This window comes from Bos grunniens, chromosome 11 (genome assembly GCF_055505025.1).
Source record: "Bos grunniens cultivar Pamir isolate PY7600 chromosome 11, Bosgru_T2T1.0, whole genome shotgun sequence".
NCBI classification, from domain to species: Eukaryota; Metazoa; Chordata; class Mammalia; order Artiodactyla; family Bovidae; genus Bos; species Bos grunniens.
Genome location: NC_141175.1, coordinates 64,743,493 through 64,770,631, shown reverse-complemented (window position 1 = coordinate 64,770,631; position 27,139 = coordinate 64,743,493). Strand labels below are relative to the sequence as shown.

Here is a 27,139-nt window from a genome sequence, read left to right as displayed (position 1 = left end):
AGTATTCCCTTGCTCCCCAAAATTTCTTATAAATAGACCTTCTGCTAGAGGAACCCAGCAAAGGGTTTATAAGCCATTCACACTGTGGTCTTTGAAAATGTCCTGCCCCTTGGTTGTTCAGTGCACAACCTTGCAACTGTATGTGGCAGGTCTCCTTTGATATCTTGAGACATGAAATGCAGACATAGGAGCTATCTGGGATCTGATGATGATATAAGACTCATCTGTCTCGTTCCACCATCTAAACAAAAACATATCTCTTTCTCTTTGGCCAGGATTTGGGTTTCTGATCTCTACTTTCCAATGCTGAAAAGAAGATGGGGCCAGCTAACTAGAAAAAGATCTTTCTTCAGAAGTAGGTAAAAAGTACATATTTAAAGTTTAAGGAAAAGAAACCACACTGAGATATATTAGGTTGGTACAAATGTAATTGCAGTTTTGAACTATTCATTATAACTAGGCTCAAATACATCTTTATTAATCAAAATAGGAACCATTATAATCAACACATTTTTACCAATGAGAAGTAAGTTTGTTTATTCCTATAGCATAAAAATTTGCACTTCAGGATTTGACAAATTCTTGGAAAGCATTTTCTGCCTCCTGCTGGTTGTGGAAGCACTTTCCCTGCAAAAAGTTGTCAAGATGCTTGAAGAAGTGGTAGTCTGTTTTCGTGAGAGGTCAGGTAAATACGGCAAATGTTGCAAAACTTAATAGCTCAATTCATTCAAGTTTTGAAGCGTTGGTGGTGCGACTTGTCAGGCATTGTTGTGCAAAAATGTTGGGCCCTTTCTATTGACCAATGCTGGCTGCAGGTGATGCAGTTTTTGGTGCATCTCATTAATTTGCTGAACATACTTCCCAAATGTAATGGTTTTGCTTGGATTCAGAAAGTTGTAGTGGATCAGATGGGTAGCAGACCACCAAACAGTGACTATGACCTATTTTTGGTGCAATTTTGGCTTTGGGAAGTGCTTTGGAGCTTCTTCTCAGTCCAACCACTGAGCTGGTCATTGCCAGTTGTTGATTAAAATCCACTTTTTGTCACACATCACAATCCAACCAAGAAATGGTTCGTTTTTTGTGTAGAATAAGAGAAGACCAAACTTCAAAATGGCAATTTTTTTGATTTGTGGTTAGCTCATGAGGTACCCACTTATCAAGCTTTTTTATCTTTCCAATTTGCTTCAAATGCCAAATGACCATAGAATGATCAACACTGAGTTATTTGGCAACTTCTTGTATAGTTGTAAGAGGATCAGCTTCAATGATGGGTCTCAACTGTCCTTGGCAACGTCCTATGGCCAGCCACTGGACTCCTCATCTTTAAGTTTCTCCTTTGCAAAACTTCCTGAACCACCACCTTAGTGTACGTTTGTTAGCAGTTCCTGGGCGCAGTGGGTAGAGCACACTGCATAATGCAGCAACACTGCATGATGCCAGGTGAATGAAAGCGTGGGTGGATAAATGACAGCAGAGAACAGCAGTTCCTGGGCCTGATGTGAATTGTCTCCATTGCTTTATGACCCATTTTGAACTCAAATAAGAATATCACTCAAATTTGCTTTTTGTCTAACATCATTTTCCTAGTCTAAAATAAATATAAAATAAACAGCAAGCAATAAGTCATTAGCAGAAATATATAAAGTGAGAAGTTTGCATTAAAATGATATATAACATAACCACATTTATTTAAGAACATATTCCAATATCAAGTGACAAAGTTCAACAATGCAAAACCCCACATGAGTACTTCTGCACCAACCTAATAAGTATATTTGTGTATTTGTGTATCAGTCAGGATAGGTTAGATTATGGTGCCTTTGTTTTTTTTAAAAAAACCAAGACCTCAGTGGCATAAAACTACAAAGGTTTATTTCTTGTCCACACTGATACCCATGACAGATTACCTGGGGCCTCTCACTACAAGATCCAAGCTCATGAAGCAGCTACAACTGGAAATTTTGCCAGCAAAATTGACAGAAGGAAAAGAGAATACTAGGTTCTCATAGCTTTCACCTGGAGGTGACACACATCAGCTTTAGTTAACATTTACTGACCAAAGTCAGTCACATACCAATGGCCAGGAAGCAGAATTCTTTCCACAAGGAGAAAGAAAGTGAAGTCGCTCAGTCATGCCTGACTCTTTGCGACCCCATGGATAGTAGCCTGCACCAAGCTCCTCCGTCCATGGGATTTTCAAGGCAAGAGTACTGGAGTGGGTTGCCATTTCCTTCTCCTGGGAATCTTCCCAACCCAGGGATCGAACCGAGGTCTCTCACATTATAGACAGATGCTTTACCGTCTGAGCCACCAGGGAAGTCCCACAAGGAGGGGTACTGGCAAATGTCAGATAACTAGTCTTTCACAGTATGGAAAGAAAAGGTTTCAGAGAGGCCAATCTAGGAGGAAGGTGGAAGGTGGCCTACTCCGAGGGGGACAAGAACTGTTTCTCTGCTGTCATTTATCCACCCACGCTTTCATTCACCTGGCATCATGCAGTGTTGCTGCATTATGCAGTGTGCTCTACCCACTGCGCTCTGGGGCCTGCCTAAAGAGCTGCTCCCTTATCTCTCCAGAAGGACCTAGTGAGGAGGCAGGAAAGCATTTGGAATCAGAAGGCAAACAAGAGAGGAGGACACGGCCTTACTCAGGAGAGGTGGGACCGATCACAAAACTCTGAACAAAGAAACAGGCCAGGGCTCAGCAAGAACGTAAAAAATCTTGCTGAACAAGGCAAGAGGAAACCTGTGAAGGATAGCAGAGGATGGAAGAAGAAGGAGAGTCCAGTGAACGACAGTGAGCACAGCACTGAGGGACGTTTGAGGAGGAGGGACGACATCAGAGAAGACACAGGGTCTGAATCGAGGCCTGTCCCCAGACGTCAGCCATCCGCCGCCCTCAGGTAGGATCCTGAAAACGCAGATGCCTCGCCACACTCACCAGCAGACCAGTGCTTCCTGGAGAGGCTGTGGGCCACTCCACAACCCAGCCGCCCCTCCGGGACAGTCACCATCTTCCTCTCCCTTTCCCATCTTGAATGGCAATTAGGAGAAGGTTAACTGAGTGTCTTTCTCCCAGGAATCCTCTTCCACTTTTCAAAATCACAGCGTTAGCAAAAGAAAATCCCAGCTTAGGCTAACAGGTAGGAGTGTGGTGAGGCCCTGGGAGCTGCTGTTGGAAGTGGGGAGATTGGGCGAATCTTCCCAGCGGGAGGTTAATACTCATCGTTCGGAGTTGCAGCTGAGGCCCATTTGAGTGACAGGCAGCCGGGAGCTGAAAGAACCGCTCGGATCCCAGAACTGCTGGCATGCGGGCTTGAAAGAGATTTATTTCAGGATAATTAGCTGGGAGTATTAAAGGTGGCCAGAAAGATCCGCAATTACTGTTTAGCAAACAGAAAGGAGACACACATGCATTTAAAATAAAGTCAAAAATCAAATTAAAAAGACCCAAATTTTTCTCCACTTGAAAGTTGTTAAATAACTGGAAAAAAAAAAAAAAGCTCAAGCAACTAAGCAACTTTATTGTATTCAGCACACATGCAAAAGTGTCAGAGAGGAAACAAGGGAAAGAACAGAGTCTTGGGTGCATAGCTGATGGGAAAAATACTCCCTGCAAGGCTGGGTATTTGGGTGTGCAGAATCTTATGACAAATTGTTCTTGTATCAAAAGGGAACTTTCCGTACCTCTTTGTTGCTTCCTTTTACCAACACAAAAAGACCCGTGCCAACTAGCGTTCCTTCAGCTTAGAGAAAAATCAACTCAAATCATACTAAAGTGCAACTAGTTGAAACAAGAAGTTTAACAATTCCTTAATATTTGTAAAGAACAAATGAAAGAAAGAGGAAGGGAGGGAGGAAAGCAAGGGAAGTAAGAGAAGGCCCAGCTCCTTCAGCCTCTGTGCGTGCCTTCATCCTTTGGGGCCAGAGGAACTGACCCCTCCTCGGCTTCTACAGTCAGAGGGCTGGGGTATTTCACCCTCTCCTTTTCCACTTATCCACCCTGGTTGGAGACAAGGTTGTCCGTAAAGGAAGACAGCACTTTTGCACCTCATTTTATCATGAGGGGACCAAGTACAGAACTTTCTAAGACATCCCTGTCAGAGAGAGCCTTGTTCCTGAATTGGGACAGTCACAATGAGTGGCATCTTCCTCTCCAGGTCTGGGAACTAATGTTAATCAGAGGGGTCAATAGAGCCTCATCCCTTCATGCTGTTTCACTCTGGAGCACCCCAAGGAGGGGACCAAAAGGTCCCCATCCACCCTCCAAATTCACTCATTGGAGATGCATTCATTCCTTAGTTTTCAAATGTTCACTCTCAGGTGTTTCCCCATAAACAGGCTCCTTGGAGAACAGACCTTTAAGCTTTTATGACCTAAAGTCTTGGTCCAGAGTCTTTCAAAAGCCTTCAGAAATAAATATCAGGCCCTGGCAGGGGGATCTGAGAAGAGAAATGTGCATGAGAAAGGCAAAGCCACCTCCCAGGTTCTACCTTCTCCCATCTGGTCAAGTGTGAACCCCACACTAACTGCTCACTGAGGCTGGCAGCTTTACAAAGAAAGACCAAGTCTCTGGCCATGTGTGTTTACATCTTGTTGAAAAGATCTGTAAAATTTTTAAATACATAAAACAATGGTTTATATTATTTATGGAAATATATATATATATATAGTAGAAGTCCAAAGGTATTCAGGGCAATGATATATACAAGCTTGTCAAAGGACTGGAGCCTGCGACTTTAGCTCTGTTGAGTCTTTATTCTTTACAAAAGGTAATAATTCCAATGGGAAATAAGGAAAGGTAAACAGCTGGAGAATACCTACTAGAGGGAAGTCTGCTCTGCCACACACTCATGTGTTCCAAGGAAGGTATGGGATTAATCAGGGAAAGTTTTGTTCCCATAGACAAAAAGCCTTCATCTCTTATGACTCCCCAAATTACGCTGCCAGGCCTGATTTCTCACCCTATGAGGTCCTGTGGCTACAGAGAGGAGTCTCTTGTTCTTCAGGTCTTACTTTCTTCATAAGATCATAGACTCCAGCAGGGACAACGGTTTCTGTCTGCTCTGTATTCCCCAGCGAGCCCATCACAGAGCTGGACTCCTGTGGGCATGTGAAAGGAGAACAGGATTCTGGGAGGAGAGGAGGCTCAGTTTTCCAGGCAATTAGGAATAACTGCTCAACATTAAAGGATGTTCACTAGGGCATTGTTTATAATAAGAAACAATGGAAACAATCTAAATATCAATAGGAAATTGTATGAGTTAAGACATATAAGTAATATGGAACATTTTATAGAATATTTGAATGAGATAGAATTGGAAACCTATTCAAGATGTAGTAAGTGAAAAATCTAAGTTCTACTTTAAAGACTTTAATACTCAAAAACTAAACATTTGCATTTTTCACAGAAATGATATCATTTATATTTATTTATAATTTATATTTATATAGCTGGAGAGCTATATATATATTGGGTTGATGCAAACATAATTACGTTTGTGAATTTTAAATCATTATAACTAGGCTCAAACACTTTATTAATCAAAATAGGAAATATTAAAATCAACACAGTGATTGTATGAGAAACAAGTTTGCTTATTCCTGAAGCATAAGAATCCACACCTCAGGATTCGATGAACTCTTGGAAAGCATTTTCTGCATCCTGCCGGTTGTGGAAGCATTTTCCTGCAAAAAGTTATTGAGATGCTTGAAGAAGTGGTAGTCAGTTAGCGAGAGGTCAGGTGAATATGGCGGATTAGGTTAAACTTCATCGTCCAATTCATTCAACTTTTGAAGCATTCGTTGTGCAACATGTCGTCAGGCGTTGTTGTGAAGAAGAATTGGGCCCTTTCTGTTGACCAGTGCCAGCTACAGGCATTGCAGGCTTTAGTGGATCTCATCGATTTGCTGAGCATACTTCTCAGATGTAATGGTTTTGCTGGGATTCAGAAAGCTATCGTGAATCAGACGGCAGCAGACCACCAATGACCTTGACCTTTGTTTGGTGCTAGTTTGGCTTTGGAAAGTGCTTTGGCGCTTCTTCTAGATCCAATCACTGAGCCGGTTGTCACCGATTGTCATATAAAATCCACTTTTTGCCACACATCACAACCTGATTGAGAAACAGTTCACTGTTGTTGTGCAGAATAAAAGAAGATGACAACACTTCAAAATGATTTTTTTGATTTGCAGTCAGTTCATGAGGTACCCACTTATCCAGCTTTTTAACATTTCTGATCTGCTTCAAATGCCAGATGACCATAGAGTGGTCAACATTGAGCTCTTCGGCAACTTCTGTAGCTGAAAGAGGATTAGCTTCAATGATGGCTCTCAATTGTTGTTGTCAAGTTCTAACGGCCAGCCTCTATGCACCTCATTTTTAAGTCTCTCCTTTGCAAAACTTCTTGAACTACCACTCCACTGTACATTCGTTAGCAGTTCCTTGCTCAAAAGCACTGCTGATGTTGCCAGTTGTCTCCATTGCTTTATGACTTATTTTGAATTCAAATAAAATCACTCAAATTTGTTTTTTGTCTAACATCATTTCCCTGGTCCAAAATAAATATAAACAGCAAATAATAAGTCATTAGCAAAAAAAAAAAAAAGTGAGAAATACACATTAAAATTATGGATAACATAACCACATTTGTTTATAATGTATTCCAATATCAAACAGCAAATTTCAACACTGGAAACTGCAATTACTTTTGCACCAAACTAATAATATCTGTCATAACTTTGACTTACATCATCACATTTCCAAACCCTGTGTTGTGCCAAGGTTCCGGAGTCATACAAAACAAAACTTTACACATGGCCCCTGCAGTCACTGATCTGCTCTGGTCATTACATTGTCCAAATATACAGAAACTGCTGTATCATGTTTGGGAGAGAGACGAAGCTCCTTGGGCCCATGAGACAATGTATACACCCTCTCCCTGCTTAAGGAAAAAGTGAAGGTATGGATAAGGTCTCACCCTATAGAACCTATCCTTGGTCTTAGGGCATCTCCCTACTTAAATATCTCAGAGCTTCTGCCTCTTTTCCCATCCTCTCCTGCCTCCAAATCCAAGTAAAAATTCTACCAAGTCCCTGGAGCTTTCAGAGAGGATGAAGGCAGACAGTTTCTGCTTTGACTTTATAATACAAAGCTGGCTCCTTCATGGAACTGAAAGAATATAATAAAATAAGAATGGAACACTAATTAGTATTCTAGTAATTCTCCTGCTATGGATGGATGGATTGATGAAAGTAAAGGATAGAATAAATCAGAGTATTAGTCAGGGTTCTCCAGAGAAATATAACCAACAGGATGTGGAGAGAGAGAAAAAGAGAGAGAGATTATGGGTAGTTGGCTCATGAGACTGGGGAGGCTTGGTAAGCCCCAAATTTAAAGAGTGGGCCAGCAGCCTGGAGACTCAGGAAAGAGCTGCAATTAGAATCTAAAGGCAGTTTGCTGGCATATACTCTCTTCCAGGGAGATCAGTTTTTATCCTATCAAGGCCTTCAACTGGTTGAAGGTCCATCCACATTGGTGTGGTGGTGATGGTTTAGTCACTAAGTTGTGTCCAACTCTTGTGACCCCATGGACTGTAGCCCACCATGTTCCTCTGTCCATGGGATCACCACATCATGGAGGGTAATTTGCTTTACTGGAAGCCCACCAATTTGAATGTTATTCTCATCTGAAAAACACCTTCACATAACATACAGAATAATGTTTCACCAACTATGTGTGCACTGTGATCCAGTCAAGTCGAGGCATAAAAGTAACTATTACAGATAAATAGGTAGGGAGACAAACAGACAGATAGGCATATAGCTACAGAAATACATTATAGATAGAAACAGAGATAACGATACAGATGAGATGGATATACAGACAGAAATGCTAAATGCCAGGCTGAATGAAGCACAAGCTGGAATCAAGATTGCCAGGAGAAATATCAATAACCTCAGTATTCAGATGACACCACCCTTATGGCAGAAAGTGAAGAGGAACAAAAGAGCCTCTTGACGAAAGTGAAAGAGGACAGCTTAAAATTCAACATTCAAAAAACAAAGATCATGGCATCCAGCCCCATCACTTCATGGCAAATAGATCACAGTGAAACAATGGGAATAGTGATAGATTTTATTTTCTTGGGCTCCAAAATCACTGCAGATGGTGACTATAGGCATGAAATTAAAAGACACTTGCCTCTTGGAAGAAAAGCTATGACCAACCTAGACAACATATTAAAAAGCAGAGACATTACTTTGTAGACAAAGTCTGTCTAGTCAAAGCTATGGTTTTTCCAGTAGTCACATATGGATGTGAGAGTTGGACCATAAAGAAAGCTGAGTGCCGAAAAACTGATGCTTTTGAACTGTGATGTTGGAGAAGACTCGAGAGTCCCTTGGACAGCAAGGAGATCACACCAGTCAATCCTAAAGGAAACCAGTCCTGAATATTCATTGGAAGGACTGATGCTGAAGCTGAAGCTCTAATATTTTGGCTACCTGATGACCTGACTCCTTAGAAAAGACCTAGATGCTGGGAAAGATTGAAGGCAGGAGGAAAAGGGGATGACAGAGGATGAGATGGTTGGATGGCATCACTGACTCAAGGGACACGAGTTTGAGCAAGCTCCAGGAGTTGGTCATGGACAGGGAAGTCTGGCATGCTGCCATCCATGGGATGGCAAAGAGTCAGACATGACTGAGCAACTGAACTATACAGAGACCCGAATGATAGAGACATATGGTCTCTGGAAGGATACACTCCCACAGTGGTTACTCAAGGGAGAACTGGGAATGTATTTCTTAATTGCTTAAATTTTTACAATTAAAATGTACTAATATATTATTTGTGGGTGTGTATTTACTCTTTTTTCAAGAAAGAATAAAGATTCTGGAGGGAAGAAAGGGAATAGAACACTATTTATGTCTTCATATTGCTGACAAAGGAACCCAGCTATCCTCGGCTGCTTCTCTGTAGAAGAGGGTTAGCACTGCCACCACCCCTCAGACACAGTGTGAGGCTCTGGGTGGAGAGACGTGAACACATCAGAGCAAGCTGTCAACTCACAGAATCTATAATCACATCGTTTAATTCCAAGTCAACGCTGTGAGGTAGGTATTAATGCCCTAATATTACAGATGAGAAAACCTGGGCTACGTGATGTTAAGAACATGTCCCTAGGTCACACGTACGTCCATCCTCAAATCTCATGCTCCTCTTTGGATGAACACCAAACTGCCTCTGCGAAGGGAGTCTGTGTCTTAGAAATGAGCACAACCACCAGAGAACAACCCTTTTTTCAAAGAGATTTCCACTTCCCTCCAGCAGCCCAGATAAACTTTCCGTTGCCTGCAGACCCTGGCCGAGGCTGGCAGCGGCTCCATCATAGGCGTGCCAAACACAAATAAAGTTCGAAGGACAAACGCAGCCAGAAAGCATCAGAGGTTTCTATCCAGCTTCCAGACTTATTATTTCTTATTATTTCTTGAGAGCGTCCACTGCTCTTTTAAAAACAAGGGGCCTATTCTGTGAGCCGCTCAATGGTCTATTTTAAACTCGTGGGCTGTGTTTGTTTATGTTCAATTCCAGGCCTTGCCCTTTGCAAGAAACCGTCACTGGCATCGTGCAGAAAGCCAGTGGAGACTGCCATATCACTGTTTACAGCTTTCTCACTTAAAGAAAAGGGGTGGAAATCGAATATTTGCAATTGTCCCAATTCTGAGAGGGCCCTAGAGAAGACAGATGGTGCCAAGCCGGCAAGTCTAAGAATTCCTGGGGCAGCAGTGAGTCCTAGGTAGGTGCTGAAATGGAAGAGAGAAAGACGCTGACGCCAAGGAAAAGAATAAATGTGTTCATTTATCCAACAAATACTGAGCATCAACTAAGTGCCAAGCACTGATCTAAGTACTTGAATACAACAATAAACAAAGCAAAGAAGTTGCCCTCTGGGAATATACATTCTAGTGAGAGGAAGCTGACAATAATCAATAACTGATAACATGTTATTTCTATTATACCAAGTATAATAAGTTAACAGTAATAATGGTGTTTACGTCTACACATCATCATGCCTGAGAGACCTTCTCTGATCACTCAAACCTGCAGAGGTTGTCCTTTAAGTGCCCTGATACTCGTTTTTCAGTACCTTCTTCTCTGGGCTTCCCTGGTGGCTCAGCAGTAAAGAATTTGCCTGCAGTGCAAACGATGTGGGTTCGATCCCTGGGTTGGGAAGATCCCTTGGAGGAGGGCATGGCAACCCACTCCAGTATTCTTGCTTAGGAAGATCCCATGGACAGAGGAGCCTGGCAGGCTACAGTCCACGAGGGTCACAAAGAGTCAGACACAACTTAGCAACTAAACAACAGCAACAATAATAACAACAAATAAATACACTGGAGAAATATTGGGTGTGTCACACAGAAACTCAAGACTTTCCTAAAGAGATGCCCAGGCCCTAATGTGACACTGGTCAATCATTTAGAAGTTGCAGCATCTGAACTCTGAACGCTGTTGGTCAAATTTTATCACCTTCTCAGTCCTCCTCATCCTTAGCCCAAATCTCTACTCACCAAGGCAGGGCTCCAGCATGACTGGCAGGAGGCCTCCAACCAGTCAATGGCCTCCAACCCCTTCTCACCTTTCCCCCACAACCGAGCTGCCATCTCCAAACTGATACCCAGCAGACCCTCACTCTTTTGCTCTAGGACCCCTCAGGTCAAGGAGAAAGCAGTTTGATGCAAATGTATTTACAAGTGAATGGGCTCTGGTTTGCCTCCCTAAAGAATTAGCTTTCTAAATACAAGGCTCCCTCTCCTACAAGGGCAATCTTCCTGCAAAAGCCTGCTCCAGTGGAGGAATTTTATACTTTGTGAAACCTGAATCAGCAAGATATTTTTGGGCCATGAGGACTTCTAGGGACTCTCCTGGAATCATATAAACCTCCGTCTCTGCCCTCACATCTGCCCCTTGCAACCTCCACTTGCCAAATTTCACAAGCATGTTCTTAAGGAACCAAGAGACACCATTTAAAACAGAAGTGGGGAGGGAAAGCAAAGGCAACAAGAAACAGACAGACAGACATCAGAGAACCTGCAAACCAAGTAAGGCATTTTGTTAAGAAGGCCTTTGCACCACTCGTACAGAAGGGATCCATTGTATATCTGATCCTGTGGTCTATGTAAAGGGCCCACACTGCAGTGATGTTTTTGACAAGATCTGTGATTGATTTGCCGGTTCATTAATGAATGGACCTGGAACTGCACACTGCTTTGGCTCTAGAGAAAGCATATGATTACAGCATGTGTGGTGGCAAATGCTATAATTAAAGATGCAAAACAGGGCTCATTACACACCCATTTTAAGTGCTTGGAACTTTTTGAAACAGTCTCCTTTTCAGAAGCACCATCTGCAGGTGATAAGCCTCAGGAGACTTTCCTCCGCCCAGGACATATGAAAAAAATGGAAATGAGTAGGTTAGGGGTGGGGAGGGGAGCATCCACATCTTTAGAGTAATATATATATATATATATATAGAGAGAGAGAGAGAGAGAGAGAGAGAGTGCAGCTACCTTGTCCAGCAGAAAAGTACAAGAAAAATGGCCACATCTCTCAGAATGGGGACCCACAGCGCTGGATCTTGAGAGTTAGGATAAAATGCTGGTTTGCATTCAGAAATTATATCACTTAGAAATTATATCATAGGTCTGAAAGATCACATTGCATCTCAACAGCAGATCATTATATGATAGAGTTTTTCCTCCAATACAGGATTCACAGCAGTTCTTATTGAGCCAATAAAAAATAAAGTAACTATAATCACAATAAAGACAAAAAACACCATCATGAATGTACAGCCTACTTTACCCACCAAGCAAATTGCCTAGATGTGCCTGAGATCTCCAAGTCAGAGCAGGTAGAAGAAATGGTCCTTATTTTTCAGGTGGGGAAAGGAAGGTAATGAGGCACAGAGGGGTCAAGTGAGCTGTCCAGGGAGAAGGAGCAGGTCAGCAACCAAGTCAGGACAAAAACTAGCCCTCCCGATTCCTTATTCAGGGTTTGCTCTCCTCAGGCTGCACGTCTCAGAAATGTCAAACACATTATGCAAGAATATCAGGAGTCGGTGTTGAGGCAGAAAAGACTTGGTTTCCAGTTAATAAAATTATCATTACATGCACAGCACAAAAATGCTCTCCCCAGCTGAGTGCACACTTCAGTAGGTAGGCCTGGAGGCCCAGGTGTCCACCAAGTGGCACAGTCCTTTGAACACTGGTTAACATTGAAACTGTGAGATGCTTCTCCAATCACCCCACCCCTTTCAAGACACTTGATTAACTGAAGCTTAAAGGAACCACCATATCTGCAGAGGCCTACTGCAGGGTGGAGGAAGAGGGGGCACTGACGCTGGAAGCACCTACCTTGACTAGTTTTGCTGCTAAGTCGCTTCAGTCGTGTCCGACTCTGTGCGACTCCATAGACGGAAGCCCACCAGGCTCCCCCGTCCCTGGGATTCTCCAGGCAAGAACACTGGAGTGGGTTGCCATTTCCTTCTCCAATGCATGAAAGTGAAAAGTGAAAGGGAAGTCGCTCAGTCGTGTCCGACTCTTAGTGACCCCATGGACTGCAGCCCACCAGGCTCCTCTGTCCATGGGATTTTCCAGGCAAGAATACTGGAGTAGGGTGCCATTGCCTTCTCCGTGACTAGTTTTACTTTTGTCCTTTTCTTGATCCCGAAGATATAAATGGGTGAAGAGAGGGGTGAATAGGAAAAAGAATATCAAATTTTATAGCTGCAAATCCATCCACAGACAGTAAGACTGAAAATTCCAACCAGGCCAGGTTGGGAACATCCAGGCCCTTTGGTCTCCTGGAGGAAGGCATTCTACAGGGCCCTGGGATGTGGGTCACTTGTGTGCAAATTGCATACACTCGTTACTATTTTCTGTAACTGTGTAAGGTGACATCTGCAACACTGAGCTAGAAAAAGATAATTTCATGGAACTATAGAATCCCTCTGCCCAGGGAGAAGAAATCAGGTCATGGGTCACCACCTCTGGTTTGAACCAACCTGGAAAAGCACCTTTAAAGAACTCCAGAAAGAGATGTATTAAAACCTCCTCAGTAACCTTTAGGAGAGTCCAACCATTTCATCGCCATTAGCTTCTTTCTTAAGGAGAACTTACACCCTCTAAGCTGTGGCCTAAGCCAGCTACCTTTCTCCTATGATTTGCAAAAGCACATTTACTTTCTTTTGGCAAATTCTAATATTTCCCTTCACTACTAGTAGCAACCAAGAACCACTGAGTAATAAGAGACCAACATACTGATTTACACGAAAACAAATCACAGATAAGGATCTTTTACTACAATCTAGACTTGCAGTTTTACCTGAAGTTGATAACAACAGTTTAAATTACAGGCTGGTTATTTCTACCTAAAAATGACAAGTTCAAATTAAAACGACAAGTTTAATAGTGGTTGGGCAATAGAGTTTTCGGCATTTGATTCCAGCACGAATTGGTGTTTCTGGTGTATACCTGAAATAAAACTGAAGATCCTAAAATTAAAGGTTCAGTTAACATACTGCTAAGGCCACAAAAATATTCAGGTGCCCCCACTGGTCTCATGTCCTTGTTGTAGAGTGAAAAATCCAGGCTTCTGATCCTAGCATAAGCACTAATTTGCTGGCAACCCTGGGAAAACCACTTAACCTCTCTGAACTTAAGCTGTTTTTCCATCTGCTTCCTCTAGGAAGCAGAATAGAAGATCTCAAAAGGGCCTAGGATGTGTATGATTCTGCCTAATAAGGTTATGATGAGGATGAATTGAGATAAACCTTGTGAACTGCTTAGCTCAATGCCTGGCATACAGTAAGCACTCAATATAAATGTTCACTATAATTATCCGTTGTGATATGCACAGCCTGGGCTCACCAACTTGAAACAGAATTTTTAGTCATATTCCATTGTCTTATTAGAATACCATCTTTGAGCGCTAAGATCAACCAACATGTAAATTCACACCAGCTGCAGAAAACTATATCTATAGCCACAGGTGAGTCTGTGAAACTTTAGAATCATCAGGATGACATAAAGAAGAACACAAAGAGCCCCCTGAAGTCATTAATTCAGGCGGTTCCTTTGAGGAGGGGCAACATTACCCCCAAATCAGACCAGTCCTACATCCTAATTACATGCTTGCTAAGCCTCAGTGTGTCAAAGACCTGTCCTGCCTAACTACTACCTTTTGTGGCTTGTATCATTCACTTGGTCTCCTCAGTTTCCTTCTTCTGCACACACAGAAGACTGCATGTCCCAGACTTCCTTGCAGCCTGAGCTTAGTGGCTGTGGTTGGCGAAACTAACTTTCATATCCAGTCATTAAAGCATCCATGAGATTCTCCATCTCTCTTTTTCTCTTTGGTTGCAACTTACATGCATGTATGTATTTATGTTTGCCCGGTTATGATGGAAATTGCATTTCTTAATGTGGTTTGTAGTCCCAAAAATGGAAAGCTTAGAGCAACCTCATGAGGTAGGTCTTATCTCAATTTCACAGCTAAAAGCATCATTCAGAAGGGCTAAGTGATTTTTCAAAATCACAAAGCTACTACATGCAGGCACTGGTGCTTGGGCGGAGGTCGGGTTGCCACCAAGCTCTTGTGTATGCTTGTATATGGTCTTCATCACAGCTGGTGTAGCCAGCAGCCACTGGCCCGTGGCCACATTGGCCAGGTCTATCCAGGGTGCCTGGGCATGGAACCTCCACCCTTACCTGGCTCTTCACACATTTTTAGGAGTTATGTGTGAAAGTTTCAGTGGCTTCTATTTGCATATATTTTAAACAGATGTCCACAAACACACACATACAAGTTTTCCAGCCTATCGTAAAATAGGTAAGTTTGTATTTGATTTCTCCCAAGTGGTATTGAAAACCACAGAAGAAAAACCCAGAGAGAAAGGCTGGCTGATGCCAGTCCAGTGGTGGCAAAGGGAGACCTGATACTTATAAATCATGAGCATCAGATGGAAAATAAAGAAACAGAATCCATTCTTATAAGGCTGGATGAGGTAAAACAGAAAAATCTGGACTCTAACAAGACCTATCCATCCCACTTATTTTCATTGATTCCTTAAGTGCGTCTATGGACAATTCAAAACCAAGATACTGTGTATCTTGAAGATCAGTTTTAAATATTCCTGGGAGCTTTACCCCTTTAAATATCAATCAACATGGTTATGGATTTGGATCCTAAGATGCTTATTAGGCCTTGATTCTTTGGAGAACATGAACATTTTGGCATTCAATCCAAAAGCTGGAGGCAGCAGTCATGGTCTGATTCTGTTTTTAGACAACATACAGGCATAGTACCGTGGTCACCCCACTGGGGAAGAGCAGGGGCCACTGCTACAAGTGTGCAGATAACCAAAGTGCTAAAGAAGACCAACACCAGCAGCTTTTACTTGGAAGTGACAGAGAGTACAGAATAGCCAAGCCCCAGGAAGGGAGGTCTGTGCTCAGCAGGTGGTATGGTGTAGGATCTCCAGCCTCCTAGCCAGTAGAGGAGCTTCCTGCCTCCAGGCAGCCAGGCTGAATGCCCACGGGAGACAGGCACCAAAATGAACAGGATTCTAAGAGCATTTCTCACCCACTCTAACTGAGGTCTCTTCTATTCCATCAGAGACTCACCAGAATCACTACTACGCCAGACAGAACTTTCTGCTTCTGTGACAGTCCCCTGAAGAGTCCCCTTAAGGTCATAAAAGGTTAACAAGACTGACTCTGTAACCCCCACAAGCTGCCTAAACAGCTCCATCCTCAAACCCATATTACATGCACACACCAACTACTCATGACTCCCAGAGCCTTTCTGGCTGACGGAGAACTCCTTGAGGCAGGATCTTTCACACTGAATATTTCCAGCTCAAATATTCCATCAGAAATGTTTGGGCCCCATCTGAGCTCACACGTTCTGGCATGGCCTAGCCCATGCCCCTCCCTATCCACCCCCAAGAAATAGCAGTCTGATGTTCCCTCTCTTCTTCCCTGTCTCTTTGGGAAGGGAAGACGTTATGCGCTGACCTAACGAGTGTATTTAAAAATTGCAGCTGACTGCCATAGTAAATTCATGTCATGTTTTTTTTATGATAGATAATATTTCAGAGACACAGTCCTGAATGGAACCAAAAAAAAAAAAATCTTCTTAGAAAAACAATTTCTGTTCGGAAATTCAGCTGCCCACTTTCAGCTGTTACTTCTATAGAGAAAACACATTCTGAATTCTGCAGACAGGCGACAAAGCTAGCTAAGAACTGGTGCATAGAAGGACTTTGTGTGTAACTTATACCTAATGTGGGAAACTCCAGTCATGGTGCTGCAACTTTAAATCTCATTAAGCCCCTTCTAGGTATCAAAGGTGGGCCAGTCGTGCCATTTCCTGAGCCCTGTCAAGTACAGGTTACAGGAAATTGACAAAAGAGCTTCCATTATCTAGCCAAACTTTACATGGCCCTATTATTAAGATGCTGCCTAGTTTGATCACTCTCTTAATCTATCAAAACTCCAAAAGGATAATCTTTTAAAAGCTTCCCCCCTTCCCACCCTTCCAACCCCCAGCCCTTCCTTTGTTGCTTAAATCAAGGTAAGCTGATTTTGTGCAAAGTTTGGAGGAGAGACACGCTTGTAGCTGACAAAAAACAAACACGAGACTTTTCTACCTGGAAACTGTTCCCTTTGATTCAAGACTGAATGTCACCACTTTGTAAACAAAGAAGATGATTAAAAAATGCTGCCGTGCTTGCTTGCTTTTTTATTTTTATTTTTAAATCCCAGAGTCTTCCCACAGTACCTGGCAGTCTGAGAAACCCCTATTAGGCACACCAGAAGAAGATTCAAAGGAATTGCGTGCTCTTTGCTGGTTTTGTTTTATAAGCCAGGGACCACTGAAAGAAAATAGAGCCTCCCATCCAGGTGTCCCTGCTTGGCGAAATAATGGGTGCAGATTGATGTGATCTGGAAGTACCAGATATTAACATCCTCAGACCTCTGCCAGGCACACTGCCAGGCCAGCTCTGGAGAGGCCTTGAAGGGCAGAGCAGGATCCACTTGCACTCCTGGCCATCTCCCCACAAGGGCTTCTATTCCAGGACCCCACTGGAAGGCAGGTGCCCCTCCCCCCTCATGCAGGATGAGTGGGGAGCTGAATGGGCATGCAAGATGGACTGCCTGCATTATTGATTTAAAACGGCCAGCTGACAGTACACTGTGCCTCCTCCTATTTATTTCCACAAGGTACATCTTTCTCTAAACTGAATTGTCTTTGATTTAAAAGCTGGGGTGTCTCCCCCGCCCCACCCCACCTCCAAAGAAACTGAATCCCACCTCGACACAGCTGCTCAAAGGCAGCCGGGTGGCTGTTACCTACTGAAGAGAGCTTTTGTGCTTCCGAGAGGAAGACAAGGCCTGCGCTGTGAAAGTAATTTTTGATCATCCTGTTTAAATACATTGTGTGTCAATCAGAGAAGTTTGAAGAGCATTATAATTACAAAATATATCCCTGCTCTATAATCAGTATTGTTTGTTATAGTGGCCTGCATGGTGATAACAGTTTCAATATGCAATCCCCAGAACTTACAAATACCCATTTTACTTGTGCATTTAGGAAATACACTAGAAAGAAGAGAACAAATAAAGGTGTACTACATTGGTCAATAGCACGTTTTGATGCTGGGTTATCCTCCCTGTGACAGCAATAGTAATGCTGACATTAATTAAACATCCCACTTTGGGGGACATTTGGTGGCCTGAACCCTCTGGCATGGAACACTGGGGTCAGGACTCTGGGTTCATTAAATGATTAACTACTGCCCCAATCTTACTTCTACGTTGGGTGGGATGTTGCAGGATTCAGCCTGAGCCAGGCACGCCCCCACAGTCACCTGCAAGCTGTGTGTGTGTGTGTGTGTGTGTGTGTGCGTGTGTGTACGTGTGTTTTCTTAAAAGGCAAGAGCCAGAAAGCCTACAGAGACATCTGGATGGGAGAGGCAGAACTGACTTCATCTGCTTAACTTTTAAAGCCTTGAACCTACTAACAGGCAAAGTAAATATGAATTTTAAAAGAGGCCTCTAATAAACTCTCGGCCTTTCCTTCACTTCGAAAGCTGATTAGTAAATCTATCCACCCAACATCTCCCCACCCCAGGTGGGCTTCCTTCTCACCCACGCCCACAGGACCCTCTGCTTTGACAGCAGGGTGGTCTACTAGCACTCCAGGGCCTAGAGAATGGACTGGACAAAACTTGTGACCTTCCTGGGAGGCCCTCATGAGCCATCACAGAGACGCGAGCTCCAGGCAACAGAAAGGGTTTGCTTCCACTGGCTTCCTTACACCTACAGTGTCAAAGTGCATACTTTTTAGGCTGCTGTCCCATGCTACCCACCACCTGGACCTAGCCTTGCAATTCACCCTCCCTACAGAAATCCTCTTAGTCACATGGTGTGGGGACACCATGCTGAGTACTCCTGATCAGAATTTCTGCACCCACCTTTGACAGTGCCCCTTTTCCAGCCCTCCTGTTCCCCCCATCTTGATCCCACCAGGTCTGCCCCATATCCACCCACCTCCCTGTGCAACAACACCAGATCTGACTCTCAGTGTATATATCCTTCAAAAATCACTGTGGACGATGACTACAGCCATGAAATTAGAAGACACGTGCTCCTTGGAAGAAAAGCTATGACAAACCTAGACAGTATAAAAAGTAGAGACATCACTTTGCCAACAAAGGTCTGTATAGTCAAAGCTATGGGTTTTTCCAGTAGTCATGTATGGATGTGAGAGTTGGACCATAAAGAAAGCTGAGTGCCCAAGAATTGAGGCTTTAGAACTATGGTGTTGGAGAAGACCCTTTGTGTGTGTGTGTGTGTGTGTGTGTGTGTGTGTGTGTGTGTGTGTGTTGGAGACCCATTTAATGTGGACACTCAAGGCCTGGGCAGAGTGAGGAGAGTCTAGGAGTTGGGCAGGCAGGCATGGTAGATGAGCCGCTGGCCCACACCTAGCTCCAGGAGGGGATGCTGGGAGGTGGGGGCTGGCCCAGGCACACCAAGGGAAGTATCAGAAAGGTGGCGTAGGCAGGCAGACCCCCCCAGGAGATCTGTCGGCCAGCCCTTGAGAAGGTATCTAAGCCAGGTGGTGAGTGTTCAGGCCAGAGCCTGGCCCAGCAAGTCAGGGTTGGGGCCTGGCTCGGGGTTGCCAGAGCCTAGGGGCTGGCATCATTGGGAGTCTCTCCAAGCTGCTGCTGGAACTCAAGGCACATCTGCCAGTTGGATTCAAGCAGTTCCTGGAGGCTGGCGTGGAGGTGGTCATTCTTCTCCTCCAGGTGGTTCAGCCAGGAGTTGATCTGGTCCAACATGGAGTCAATTTTTTGGGATCCAAAATCACTGCAGATGGTGACTGCAGCCATGAAATTAAAAGACGCTTACTCCTTGGAAGGAAAGTTATGACCAACCTAGACAGCATATTCAAAAGCAGAGATGTTACTTTGCCAACAAAGGTCCGTCTAGTCAAGGCTATGGTTTTTCCTGTGGTCATGTATGGATGTGAGAGTTGGATTGTGAAGAAAGCTGAGTGCTGAAGAATTGATGCTTTTAAACTGTGGTGTTGGAGAAGATTCTTGAGAGTCCCTTGAACTGCAAGGAGATCCAACCAGTCCATTCTAAAGGAGATCAGTCCTAGGTGTTCTTTAGAAGGAATGATGCTAAAGCTGCAACTCCAGTACTTTGGCCACCTCATGCGAAGAGTTGACTCATTGGAAAAGACGCTGATGCTGGGAGGGATTGGGGGCAGGAGGAGAAGGGGACAACAGAGGATGAGATGGCTGGATGTCATCACCAACTTGATGGACATGAGTTTGAATGAACTCCGGGAGTTGGTGGTGGACAGGGAGGCCTGGCGTGCTGAAATTCATGGGGTTGCAGAGTCGGACACGACTGAGCGACTGAACTGAACTGAACATGGAGTTGATGGCAGCGTATTCTGCTTCCCCAAAGCCGTCTTCCTCACCTCTAGCACCTGCCTACACCGGCGTGCCCAGGTCCCCGTTGGGACCCAACATTGCAGGCTCAGGCGCCACAAGGGCCGCGAGACAATGGAACGCGGTGATCGTCTCGCCCACAACCAGTGCAGGTCGGAAGGTGGAGGCGGTGAATGGAACTCCAGGCCAGAAGACAGAGAAGACTGTTGAGAGTCCCTTAGACAGCAAGGAGATCAAATCAGTCAATTCAAAAGGAAATCAACCCTGAATATTCATTGGAAGTACTGGTGCTGAAGCTGAAGCTCCAATACTTTGGCCACCTGATTTGAAGAGTGTATTCATTTGAAAAAACCTTGATGCTGGGAAAGATTGAAGGCTAGCTAAAAGAGAAGGGGGACATAGAGGATGAGATGGTTGGATGGCATCACCGACTCAGTGGACATGAGTCTGAGCAAATCCCAGGAGATAGTGAAGATCAGGGAAACCTGGCATGCTGCAGTCCATGGGGTCATAATGAGTCGGACAAGACTTAGTGACTGAACAACAACAATACGCATCCTTCAGCAGAGTTACAGAATTTTAGAGGAGAATGCGGCCTGACACGTCATCTTAGTTGCAGCACCCTTAGGTCTTCGGGAATCTGGTACAGACTGAGGATTCACCATCCTCAGATCAGAGATCCTGCCTCCAGGCCATGCAGCCTCATAAGCTTCTAGAGGGCAAGCTCCCAGTCTGCTGCTTCTCCCCCTTCTCTCCAGAGCCTCCATGGTGGCCCTCCCCAAAAAGGAGCATGAAAGAGCTGGTGAATTAAAGTCCTGCTGCCATACTGATTTACATTCGCTGACTATTCTGAGGCTATAAGTTCTCTTTTTAGTATTTCCACAGTGTATAACTTTCTCCAAAGTAAATTACCTATTATTTAAAAGCCAGGTGGTCCCCGTCTCACTTTTTCTCTCTTCCTCTATTTCCCCACTCTTTAAACTGAATCCTTTGTCAAGGTAATAGACATCTTCCTTAATTGTGACAGTTTTTCTTCACAATTGTCACACCACAGGCTTTCAGTGCAAGGTTCCAAATTCTGGATCCTGATCCAGGGAAGGACAGATAAAATCAAAGGCCAGGAGAAAGCCTGCAGAGGGAAGGAAGCAGGAACTCTGCCACTTTCTGAGTCCTGGTCCTTATATATCAGACTGTACCACATCCCATGCTCTGCAGAGGCCAGCCCTCATTTTCTTTCAAGTCTAATATTATCAGGTTTTGTCTGCTTCACTCTGAGTTTTTAATCAAAAAAATTTTTTTCTTTTAAACAAGGCCAGGAAGTGGCCACTGTCACTTATTAGTAAAGTCACATGAGAGTGCACAGGCAGGTACACAGTGTGTGTTGCATCCAGGGGTAACATCAGCTTGGGGTATATAGGGATATCTTCTTGGAGGAAACGGGATTTGAAATGCGCCTGAAAAGACAAATTGGATTTGGACAGTGTTTCACGGAGAAGCTCTATACAGTCAGCAAAAACAAGACCAGGAGCTGACTGTGGCTCATACCATGAACTCCTTATTGCCAAATTGAGACTTAAACTGAAGAAAGTAGGGAAAACCACTAGACCATTCAGGTATGACCTAAATCAAAAACCTTATGATTATACAGTGGAAGTGAGAAATAGATTTAAGGGCCTAGATCTGATAGATAGAGTGCCTGATGAACTATGGAATGAGGTTCGTGACATTGTACAGGAGACAGGGATCAAGACCATCCCCATGGAAAAGAAATGCAAAAAAGCAAAATGGCTGTCTGGGGAGGCCTTACAAATAGCTGTGAAAAGAAGAGAAGCAAAAAGCAAAGGAGAAAAGTAAAGATATAAACATCTGAATGCAGAGTTCCAAAGAATAGCAAGAAGAGATAAGAAAGCCTTCAGCGATCAATGCAAAGAAATAGAGGAAAACAACAGAATGCGAAAGACTAGAGATCTCTTCAAGAAAATCAGAGATACCAAAGGAACATTTCATGCAAAGATGGGCTTGATAAAGGACAGAAAACAGAAGAACTGTACGAAAAAGATCGTCACGACCCAGATAATCACAATGGTGTGATCACTGATCTAGAGCCAGAAATCCTGGAATGTGAAGTCAAGTGGGCCTTAGAAAGCATCACTATGAACAAAGCTAGTGGAGGTGATGGAATTCCAGTTGAGCTATTCTAAATCCTGAAAGATGATGCTGTGAAAGTGCTGCACTCAACATGCCAACAAATTTGGAAAACTCAGCAGTGGCCACAGGACTGGAAAAGGTCAGTTTTCATTCCAATCCCAAAGAAAGGCAATGCCAAAGAATGCTCAAACTACCGCACAATTGCACTCATCTCACATGCTAGTAAAGTAATGCTCAAAATTCTCCAAGCCAGGCTTCAGCAATATGTGAACTGTGAACTTCCTGATGTTCAAGCTGGTTTTAAAAAAGGCAGAGGAACAAGAGATCAAATTCCCAACATCCGCTGGATCGTGGAAAAAGCAAAAGAGTTCCAGAAAAACATCTATTTCTGCTTTATTGACTATGCCAAAGCCTTTGACTGTGTGGATCACAATAAACTGTGGGAAATTCTGAAAGGGATGGGAATACCAGACCACCTGACATGCCTCTTGAGAAATCTGTATGCAGGTCAGGAAGCAACAGTTAGAACTGGACATGGAACAACAGACTGGAAAAGGAGTACATCAAGGCTGTATATTGTCACCCTGTTTATTTAACTTCTATGCAGAATACATCATGAGAAACGCTGGACTGGAAGAAATACAAGCTGGAATCAAGATTGCTGGGAGAAATATCAATAACCTCAGATATGCAGATGACACCACCCTTATGGAAGAAAGTGAAGAGGAACTAAAAAGCCTCTTGATGAAAGTGAAAGAGGACAGTGAAAAAGTTGGCTTAAAGCTCAACATTCAGAAAACGAAGATCATGGCATCCGGTCCCATCACTTCATGGGAAATAGATGGGGAAACAGTGGAAATAGTGCCAGACTTTATTTTTTTAGGCTCCAAAATCACTGCAGATGGTGACTGCAGCCATGAAATTAAAAGATGCTTATTCCTTGGAAGGAAAGTTATGACCAACCTAGATAGCATATTCAAAAGCAGAGACATTACTTTGCCAACAAAGGTCCATCTAGTCAAGGCTATGGTTTTTCCTGTGGTCATGTATGGATGTGAGAGTTGGACTGTGAAGAAGGCTGAGTGCCAAAGAATTGATGCTTTTGAACTGTGGTGTTGGAGAAGACTCTTGCGAGTCCCTTGGACTGCAAGGAGATCCAACCAGTCCATTCTGAAGAGATCAGCCCTGGGATTTCTTTGGAAGGAATTATGCTAAAGCTGCAACTCCAGTACTTTGGCCACCTCACGCGAAGAGTTGACTCATTGGAAAAGACTCTGACGCTGGGAGGGATTGGGGGCAGGAGGAGAAGGGGACGACAGAGGATGAGATGGCTGGATGGCATCACTGACTCGATGGACGTGAGTCTCAGTGAACTCCGGGAGTTGGTGTTGGACAGGGAGGCCTGACGTGCTGCGATTCATGGGGTCGCAAAGAGTTGGACATGACTGAGAGATTGATCTGATCTGATCAAGTGGGGAAGGAGACAAAGTCACAGGAATAAAATCTAATACACCAAGAGGTAATTAACCAGAACTGAGGATGAACAATGCACCTTCAGATGTCTACCAATGACACAGTCAAGAAGGCTTTCCTACCATCTCTCGGGTGAGTTAGGAAATGGGGGCTGAGCAGGAAGAGAAGGATGGAAGGTGGGTAAACCTCTGGGAGGCAAAAGCAACCAAATGCTATTCCAGAGGCCCCGACCCTAAGGCAGAGGACCATCATAAAGCTGCTAAAGAGTGTTGGGATGGGCCCTAGGGACACTTCCCTGCCTGTGTCCCCTTCCCTGCCAGCACCCGCCACAGAAGGGATCATGAAATATTAATTCTATCTGATCTGGGGCCACCCAGGCAGGATCATGTTACATGATACTTTAATGACCACAATTCAGGCAACACAGTCTGGCTGTGAAGGAAGAATTCCTGTCCCAGCCCAAAGGTGCTCATGTAACAGGAGGGAACAGGAAGTAGGACTCAGAAATCTAGCATGAGACCCCTGAATGCTCCAGGGTTCCCTGAGAGCCTGCTGTGCCTTTGCAGGATAGACAGGCATCTACTGCCTCTCAGCCATTCCTCATCACCACTAACGTGAGCTGTTCTGTGTATGGTGTCACTCCAGAACTAATAAAATGTGAAAGTCTAATTGTATTAGCAATTTCCCATCATATTCTATTAATATGTATCATATTGGTATCCATTTTCACTAATGTGACATGAAAGGCAGTAATGTGATTACTTTTTTAGTGAAAACAAATGTTAATGTAATTAAATGTTGACCACATAGGCTGGGAGGTACAGCAAGCAGTAGGTATTTGAGACTTTCTTCCTCTAGAAAAAAAGAAGGAGGTGGAGGAGGAGGGAGGCGTCAATCAGAATTAGGAAAAAAAATATTTTAAGTGTGCCATGAAAATTCATGGTCAAAACCTGCCAATAACAGAGCTCTTCTCTAGGACAGTGCCTGGCACATTTTATGTTAACAGGGAGACTATAGCATATAGAAATAAGACATAATTGTTGACATCAGAGTCTGGCTTCATACTCCGGATTTTTCTAGCTGAGAACTTTGGGCAAATTAATTTCTTTAAGCTTCAGTCACAGTATTTGAATAATGGAGATAATAATAGCACCAAGCTCAGAGGTTCTTGTTAGAATTAAATGAGATTATGCTTATAAAACACTTAGCCCTGTGGCTGGCACAGAGTAAATGCTCACAAAATATTAGAAAGTATTGCTGTGGTATACAAAGGAGTAGACTAAAGTTTTTGTCCAATGATCCTAGCTCCTGTTCAAGTATGCAGCCCCTTGGAATATGCCTTCATTGTCCTGGAATAATCTACTTTATTAGAATGAGTGAGCTTTTAGGCTCAAATTTCCAAACAGATCAAGTTGTGGTGGGGGGTGGGGGGCAGGGGAAGCGTTGTTTTGTGTTGTTATTGCTTTCACCCAGGTCCTTTGTCCCTTCTTCTTGCTAATTCAGAAGTGAAAACCCAAAGCCCTTTTCTATGCCCACCAGAAAATAAGGGAAATATTTAGTAGCAGATTCAGCTTTTTCCAGGGATGAAGAGGGTAAGAACTGACCACCTCTGACACCAGTTAGATGGTCAGTGTCCAAGCAAGATGTGGCAGGTGAGACTTTCAGGGTCTCTTCCCCACCAGGGCTACTTGAGGAGGAAAGCCAGGGACAAGGGAGAGGTCCAGTCGGCTCTTGGTGCTTGTCTCCCAGTGGGACTAGTGCAAGACAACATGGATTCTGGCTTCCAAAGACTTCCCAGAGCAATTTCTGCCCGGAGTGGCACTATGTCATTTCCAAGCTCCCTTCTGATTGCAAGAGCCTCTGGCTCCACCACACTCACCCAAATGAATCAACCTACTCAGTCATTGAGCTCAACTTCTAATAAGCAACTCAAAACTTCTCCATCTTCTGGTATCCCTAAAGAAAAATTTGCCGTAGGGTATTCGGAAAGTGTGCCTATGAAGTAAGATTGGACTTGTCCAAGGTACCTAGTGTCCTTCAGTTCCAATACATGATCAAACTTTCATTTTTACCTCAGGGACAAAGATCCATGTAGCAAAGCCATGGTTTTTCCAGTAGTCATGTATGAATGTGAGAGCTGGACCATAAAGAAGGCTGAGTGCCAAAGAATTGATGCTTTTGAACTGTGGTTCTGGAGAAGACTCTTGAGAGTCCCTTGGACAGCAAGGAGATCAAACCAGTCAATCTTAAAGGAAATCAACCCTGAATATTTATTGCCAAGATTGATGCTGAAGCTCCAATATTTCGGCCACCTGATACGAAGAGCTGACTCATTAGAAAAGACCCTAATGCTGGGAAAGATTGAAGGCAGGAGGAGAAGGAGACAACAGAAGATGAGATGGTTGGATGGCATCACTGACTCAATGGACTTGAGTCTGAGCAAACTCTGGGAGATGGTGAAGGACAGAGAAGCCTGGTGTGTTGCAGTCCATGGGGTCAAAGAGTTGGACCCAACTGAGTGACTGAACAACAATATACTTGGAGCCTTACATAATTTTGCATTATATTGGACTGCTCTTTTCATAAATGAGGTTTGTTTTTTAAGCATAATGCTCAGCACTGTATTTAATACTCACATCAACCCTCTGAGACAGGCACAGTAACCCCACTTTACAGATAAGGCAGCTGAGATTCAGAGAACGGCCAGTAGGGGCAGAACCAAGAGTTAAATCCAATATTTCTCCCCAGAGAACCATCTGTCTTTGTAGGAAAATGCCTTTTATTGCCAGGGTTACTAGAAGCTCACTGAAGGCAGGGCTTGCCTTTGACCATATATAGTGAAATCGGGAGCTCTGGGTTTCATTACTGTCTCCGCTTCTCACCAATGTCATGACTGTGAACTGTCACGTGACTGCTCCAAGCAGGGTAGCCATGTGATTTATCATCCCGATCATGACACATCTGAGACTGAAAGGGAGAACTAAGTAGACAGGACGCTGGCACAACAGACACATCAGGGATATCCTAAGGATATGGCAACATGTGTTCCCTCAGAGGCTCACACACTCATTTGCAAAACACTGCAAAGTAGGGAGGTGGGATGAAACATCAAGGTTACCTCCAGAACTGAAAACTTGGATTCCTTGAGTATAGTAAGGTGGGGGGGGGGTGGCGAGAAGGAATATATTCATTTTGACAGGTAACCAGAAACACAAAATGGTAATATTGAATGCTGAGTGTAGGGTGCACAGGAAGCAAGTGATATGACAGGAGGGCATTTGTTTTAATTCTGAAAAACACTACAAAACACATAAAAGAAAAACCATCTCTAACCTCACTGACCATAGCCCTCTTGGCACATTTTTCTTCCTTGATTTGTATCTATGTTTAGACTATATAACTACATATAAACATACATCCTTTAAAAAATCTTAAAAGAGTCAGGTATAGTTAGCAGCTCTGGTTTTTCATTGCTGCTCCAAG

At 43.7% G+C, this 27,139-nt stretch overlaps 1 long non-coding RNA gene and 1 pseudogene across 10 annotated transcripts in view; both read right to left on the bottom strand.

The window, feature by feature from the left end:
• LOC147363259 (uncharacterized) overlaps nucleotides 1-27,139 on the bottom strand; it is a 408,991-nt gene that overhangs the window by 197,988 nt on the left and 183,864 nt on the right. The gene's annotated exons all lie outside the window — the stretch shown is intronic.
• On the bottom strand, nucleotides 19,262-20,116 carry LOC147363260 (bublin coiled-coil protein-like; annotated as a pseudogene).